Source organism: Terrapene carolina, unplaced genomic scaffold (genome assembly GCF_002925995.2).
Source record: "Terrapene carolina triunguis isolate 2854851 unplaced genomic scaffold, T_m_triunguis-2.0 Scaffold234, whole genome shotgun sequence".
NCBI lineage: Eukaryota > Metazoa > Chordata > Testudines > Emydidae > Terrapene > Terrapene triunguis.
Window position 1 is genome coordinate 6359958 of NW_020664585.1, and position 7417 is coordinate 6367374.

Sequence of the window (7417 nt, forward strand, 5' to 3'; positions counted from 1 at the left end):
AAGTTGAAACACCAAAGAGCATCAGTAGCATGGAGAGATTTTCTGGATCAGAGCCAGTTATTTATTATTTGTCTTAACAGCGCTCATCGGGGCCCTACTCATAGACCAGGACTCCATTGCGCACGGTGCTGTACAAACATCAAACAAAAAACTGGTTCCTGCCCCAAAGAGCTTACAATCTAAGTACAAGACAAGAGACAACAGATGATACAGTGCAGACAGATGGGGGAGTGCAAGGAAACACCGAGACACCATTGGTCAGCATGATAAGCAGTGGTCTCAGCACACCTGCAGCCTCATCATTGTCAAATTTTAGGTCGGCATCACAGCAAAGGAGAGTTTTGAGGAGGGGGGGGGTTGAAGGAGGATGAAGAGGCAGCTTTGCAGATGTTTTCAGGGAGTTTCACCCAAGTGCTTGTTTGAAAAGTTAACAAGAGTGTGTTGGAGGCTGGCTTCAGGGGCTGATCAGAGGCAGGAGTTGACAGCTCGCTCACGAATGAGAGGTGATGGGTAGGGTGGAGATAGGCCGGGTAGGGCCTTGGAAGTGAAGCCGAGCAGCAGACAAGGTGTGTTTTGATGGTGCATGTTCTGTACATTGTGAAATGAAAGACGTGCAGGATGCCCATAGGGTGGATGGAAAATAATTAAACAGCCTGAGCACACAACACCTTTACTCGCTTTCCCATCTTCCCAGATCAGACCTGCCCTGCTGAATTACAGGCGCTCCTCTACTTCCCCGTCTCAGACCTGCCTGCAGCACTGGGAGCTCCCTCGCTTTCCCCTCTCAGAAAGAGAGGGGCTGGTCCAATGATTAGGGCACCAGCCAGGCCATGGGAGACCAAGGTTCAATTCCTTTGTGTAACCTTGGGCAAATCAGTTAGGCCCAGATCCTCAAAGGTTTTTAAGTTTCCAACTTCTATTGATTTCAATGGCCTTAGCTTCTCTGTAACTCAGTTCCCCACCAGCAAAACAGGGAGAATAGCAATGCCCTGCTTCACATGGGTATTGGGAGGTTATGTATGTTACAGAGGGTGAGAGTCTCAAGTGGGGGAAGATAGAAGTACCTTAGATAGCTATCCTTGCTGTGCTCTGCTGCCTGGGTCAGATGGGCTCACATGATGGGTGCCCATAGGCCACTGGTTGGTCCAACTGAGCTCTTAATCTGGCAAAGTGGAACAGCTGCACCCAAAAAGTTTGTGAGCAGTCATTACCTGCAGGAAGTCCTATGGACTGTGTTATGCAGGAAGTCAGACTAGATGATCACAGTGATACCGTCTGTCCTTCTATTAATCTAGTGTCCAAAGCCGCATGAGAGTAGCTACACATGCCTGCACAGACACTGCACTACTGTATTAGTTTCTAATTTACTATTGTAAAAAAACTACGCTACTTAACTCTGTCAATTTGAGCCAGGTATCTATTATCCTAGCTCTTATGTCATCCTCCATTTTCCAGGATTCTGGAACCCAGATACTTTAAATGTCATGTTTTTGGTATTTTCTGCCAATCTAGTTTCAGGGATAATTCTTCAATGTTCACGTTATTGAAATTACAGACCATATACCTGACCCCAAGTCTGGCAATCAGTTGGACCCTGAGCATGTGAGCAAGAGTCACCATCTAGGCATCTAAGGAAGAAGATTTTGTGTCCATGGCTACTGTCCTGACTCCAGTTGTGACCAGTCTCTGATGGGGTAAAAAAACCCAAACCAAAACAACAAAAATCCCAGAATGCAGCTGGCCAATTGTGCATTGGGGGAGAAATTCCTTCCTGACTCTGGAGTAATTTCATCACCTTACACCAAGGTAACAGAGAGACTATTTTCCTATTCTACTTTGTGTCCCTTTTCTTTAGAAATTTCCTGTCTCTTGAGGCCATTTCTTCAGTTCTCCTTTCCTGGATCTGTGTGGCCACATACTCAGAAACCGTCCTTTTGGAGATAATCTCACTGAGTAGGGTATTTCCCAAGGAGCTCTGGAGTTTTGCTTTCCCCTTCATAAGTACGTCAGGCCTTCGATTTTGGGTCACATTTTCTGATTTGGGGAAAATAGAAAGTCTTGATCAAGCTGACACTAAAGAAAAAGTTCTTGGCTTTCACCATCTCTCACCTCAGTTCTTCTTTGACTGGTTATCTCACATCTGTGCTGTAATCTGTCATTTCCTTTTAAGGTACTGTTCCTCACTGATTCATTTTCTTTTAGTTCCTGCATATCACTTCATATTTTCTTGCTTAACTCCAGGAGTTTAAAGAAATTTGCTGCCTTTTGTTGTTTTCTCGCTAGCAGTTTTCTAGTACCTTTTTCTTGTTGCATTGGCCGTACATTTTAAAACCATCCAATGACTAGGCAGATGATTCCCTACTTCATCTATGGATCACAAGGCAAAAAGTAGCAATGTCACAGCAGAGTTCTTCCACGCACACCCCTCCCCCAAGCAGATTTGGACAGTAGGAAACGACAACGCATAGTGCAGTAGAATGAAAATTCTGTATCATTTCCATGTAGCGCCAATACGTTTGGTTAGAGTGACGCGGTTCTGATAAAAGCTGTCCTAACTATGACTCAAATTCTGGTTCCTACGTCCAGCCTGAACAAATGGGTTTGTTGGGAGGCGATTCTGCAGCAGTCAGTCTGGAATCCCCCCACCCCAGACCATTCCAATGAGGCCCTTGCATCCTTTCCACTAAACTTTTTTCTTTAATGTCATCTTGATCAAGACTTTCCAGCAGATAGTGGGAAGGTTCAGCTGGGGCACTCTATGTGGCTGTGAAACCACTGGCCCTGCCCACATCATGGCCCTGTCCCTGGTGCCCCCCGCCATCCATGCTAGTGAAAAGAGAGGACTGCCTCCCCCACTGCCTGCCCCCAAACATCAAAATTACCCCAATCCTGCTCTGTTCAGACCCTCCCCTCTCCATGCACTGGGAGAGATTTGCCCCTGTTGCTGTACATGAGAACTTCCTACCTCCAACCTTGTTTCCCAGGCCATCTGGATCAGTCCTTTGAAAACAGACATCAATGGTATGATCAAGGGGACTATGGGCTTGACCCTGAGTTCCCTTGCGCGGGTGTGACTTTGTTTTACTGGTGGTGCTCAGGGTTTACACTGAGGTGCAATCTGGCTCAGGCTCTGTATGTGCCACCTTGACACTAAGCAGTGAGCCTCCACCTTCTCTAGCGATGGCAAAGCTTTCCCCTCTGTGTAGAGATGAACGTTGCATCAAAATAGGTCATACACATGGGCTGTTAATGTACAAAATGAACAAACAGAGAAGCCCAGATCACACTCAGTGGCTAGCGGTTCAACCCCTTTAATGCAGTGCATTCACAGGCCTGTGAATTTTTCGCAACACTTAAGTTCAGTGAGACATAAAGAGGGTAACCGGCTAGCTGGAAATCCTGTTGCATCCCTTGCCATACCTGGTCTGCAAACTGGGATACAGGGTTTTGCAATGAAGCTAGTTCAGCTTGTAACCCACATGCTTTATATTGCAGTAATTTGGTTTTTGTAGGGAGAGAAGCAGCAGAGAGGGGACACAGATTTTTGTTGGCATATACTGTGTCTCTGCACAGGGCAGGCCGGCTCAGCAGGAAGAGCCCAAAAAACACTGGGAACGTTGGATATAGCAGCAAACAGCCATGGCAGGTCAGATGTTGTATTCACCACCTGTAAAAACAGGCCTGTGGACTCAGTGGCTGCCCTATGCAGGATCAAGAGATATGTCTGCAGTGGGGACTGGGTCCCAATCTCTGTCCCACGCTGGACACAGGTCCGGGGTATTCCAGATTTACTAACTGGGGCAGGGGAGTTGGAACAATTTTTATAGTGGGGGTGCCGAGAGCCATTGAACCAAACTGTAAAACCTTGTATATAATGGAAACCACTTCAAGCCGGGGGTGCTGCAGCACCCCCCACACCCCTAGTTCCAGCACCTATGAACTGGGGAAGCTCTCCACTTGGATAATGGTTGGCCCACTGCTGTGTATTTTATGGACGCAGAGGGAAGGCTGGCAGGGGAGCATTTGTCACCCCTAGGGGCTACGAAGCGTTTGGAACTTACATTTTGCTATTAGGTAACTGCTTCAACCTGGGGGTCTGGCTCAGCTAGAGAGAGATCAGGGGAAGAGATGAGTGAGATGAGGGTTCGTACATTCTTACCTGACTGATCTAGGCTTGCAGGGAGAGCGTAGTGCCCTGTAATATTAGAGGCTCACGGAAATCCAGGGAGTGGCTATTTTAGTCGCTGATCCCAACAGCTGTGGCACTTTGGATACAGGCTACACATTTCTGTTTCACCAGCCACTGACTGAACTATTAACCAAGGGCTGGAATACTGCTAGCTATGGAGACTCCAGCCTGCTTGTTTTCTGACAGGGTTCTGAAGGCTTTTGAAAGGATTGAGATGTGCCATTCTCCCCGAGCTCCGAGGAATCCCAATGACACATACTGCATATCATAGCCACTCTGTAAACACTGGGAAATCCTCGCTGAAAGAAGATCAGAGGGGAATTGTGCTGCGTTGAAGTATAGACATGTAAACGTATCTTGGAACCTTGCATTTAAATTGGATTCTTGGTCAGAATGTCTGCATCTGAAAGGCAAACCAGTTGGTGGAAGTCACTGGCTCAGCACCTGAAACCAGTGTTTGTCGAAGTGCTAAGCCACCTTTTGATGGCAGTAGCTTTTTCTGCATATGCAGAAAGAATATTTTCTTCATTTAGGTTCGTTCAACTAACTCAGTATCATTCAAAGTTGAGAAACCAACTGGGAGCTGAAAAAGCAGGAAAGCTTGTTTTCCTCTTCCAAACTATGAACAAAACAAGATGTGAGAGGATGAGATCTACCAGCACTAAACTCTCAAAGGACATGGTAACAAGAAGCCAAGCAGTTACTACAGATAATACTGCCTTTAGTTAATTAGTTACTTATTTAGTTTTAAAGCAAAACATGTTTTGCTAAATTTACTCCCATCCCTTACATACATAGTATAATTAAAGGTAGTTTTATTTAACTAATAAAACAATTTTAAAATGCTGTTTTTGTGCATTTGAATTAAATTCCCATTTCCATCCACTTGCAGTGTGACACAATCATGAATAAAAAATGTACTAATCATCTAGTAAATAAGAAATGCCTCATTCACCATTTTGAATATAAAAACTACAAATCTGAATAAGAGCTGTATAATTGCTTTAAAAAAATGTGTAACGATATAATGTATGCTCCCCTCCTGCTTAGCAAAAACTATCAAATTATACCAGCCTAAGAGAGGCAATGTGACCTAGTGGCTACAGCAGTAGACACTTGTGGCCTAGTCCCTGTCCAGCTGCTGGCTTGTTGGCAGTCATTTCCTGTCTCTATGCCTCAGATTTCCCATCTGGAAAATGGGGATAATGGTAATTACTTCCTTTGTAAAGCTATTTGAGATCTACTGATGAACAGTGATAGATAGGTATTCTTTTAGGCAAATAACTGAAAGTACAAACCAGATTAAAATCAAAGTTTCCTGTTTGCTTGCACTAAATGTCACAGATTAGTAGCCTTTAAATACAACTCTGCAGGCCATGGCAAAGACACACAAGCTAAAAAATTACTAGAAAACTGAAGACGGTCAGCTTCTGGTCTGTTCAGCTGCTCCTCTCTGTGTGCCATGAACCTCCGGACAGGTGCGTTTTCACTTTACCTTGCCATGGTTTCCCATTTGTGTTAAGTGCTGACCAAGTTTTAAATTGATAGCAGGTTGGAGTAATTGTGCCTTAGCGGGCTTAGCAAAGAATGGAAAACCAAAGATTGTGTGAAAGAAATAGTAAGAGGTTTTAGCCTGTATTCATTGTATTTTTTCCCCTTTGTACACAGAAATCAATGGATTCATAATTTTCCACTTCTGTTTACTGGCCACTTCATTCTCAAAGCCACTGACAGTGTTCTCAGAATTAGAAGACAAGGCTACTGCACTGTTTAAATCTTATGTAAGTTCACTATAGTTCTTATTTATTGTCTATTTTTCCTTTCAATCTGGGCAGAAAACACTTAATTCTAAAAAATTGTAAAGACGATTAGAAACAATCATCTCAAAAGAAAATAGAATGGGATTTTTGTGTTCCAGTCAACAATGGAGACACTGTAATTATTATATTTTTTAATGTTAACTAAAGTTTTATGGTATTGTTACTTTCTAAGGGAGTAACGCCTGCGAAGTCTAGAAAGGAAAAGATAGGCTTTTCAAATCTCGCTTCTGGGAGGTTCACTGCTTGGAAGGTTTTGTGCTTAAGGAGAGCCTCTGAATTTAGGACTTTCAGTAAAATACTTTCAATCTTCAGAATTTGGTACTATAATGTGTATATTATAGGCAGAGCTGGTAGAATAGGAGCAAAGGGCCAGGAGATGCAGATGGTGGGGTAGATAGGAGAGGGGGTCAGGAACCTGGGAGGTGTAGGCAAGAGCAGAAGGGCATAGAAACGGGATGGGTAGAAGTGTCTCTAACGCTGAGAGACACTGCCCTCGAGAACCTGGAATTAAACCCAGGAGTGCAGCATCTCTACATTCCTCTGCACTCAGTAAGTAGCTGTGAAACCCATGGAACCCCCTCGAATCGCTGATCAGAGCACAACAGCTTACTACTGCTACCCGTTCCTGTTAGCTCATACTGCAGCTGAAAAGGTTGGATCCTTGCTGATGACAGAAGTTGAGGGTTGATATCATTCCATAGGACAGAAATTCTGTTATTTTAGTTTGTTGTTCTTTTAAAGAGGAAGTTAGAGCTTAAAAAAAAATTAGAAGAACATAAGGCTGCAAAGTCAAGTGCACAGAAGTGCCAGAATTAAGGCTGCCTGTGCAATCTTCATTTGGCCTCTTTGTGCGTATGTCCGATACAGGCTTTAATGACAGTCGCATATTATATTATTCCCACGGGACCCCCTGCCTCATCCAGTGGCTGGAGAGTTATTCTGTATTTCTTTTTAGCCTCCTCACTCACTCACTCCAAGGAGGGGGACTCAACTGCCTTAATCACACAACCACCCTTCCTGCCTTGTTCACCACACCCGTTCCAACTTTGGCAAAAATGAGGCAGGGGTCCTGCAGATAGCAGCTTTATTCATTACATAACCGTGATGCAGCCCCACAGCTGGTCCAGCCTGTGCCCTGAATGAGCCAGGGGTCTTGTGGGAAAAACCAGCATGTGATCATGTCATTCAAGACTATGTCAGATAGTCAGCTGGATCTACTGCTGCCTTCTTTGGCTTCTGCAAAGTCCCTGGTGAGTCAGAGAACACTTCTTCTTGGGGGCTAGTTTATTAAAACACATCACAGCTCCTTTTGATGTTTCTGCTCTTGTCTCTCACTGCAGGCAGCTCCAGCCAGGCCTCAACTGGCTGAAGGGGAGAGCTCTTCCCCCAGTTCTTGCTGATGCAGGGC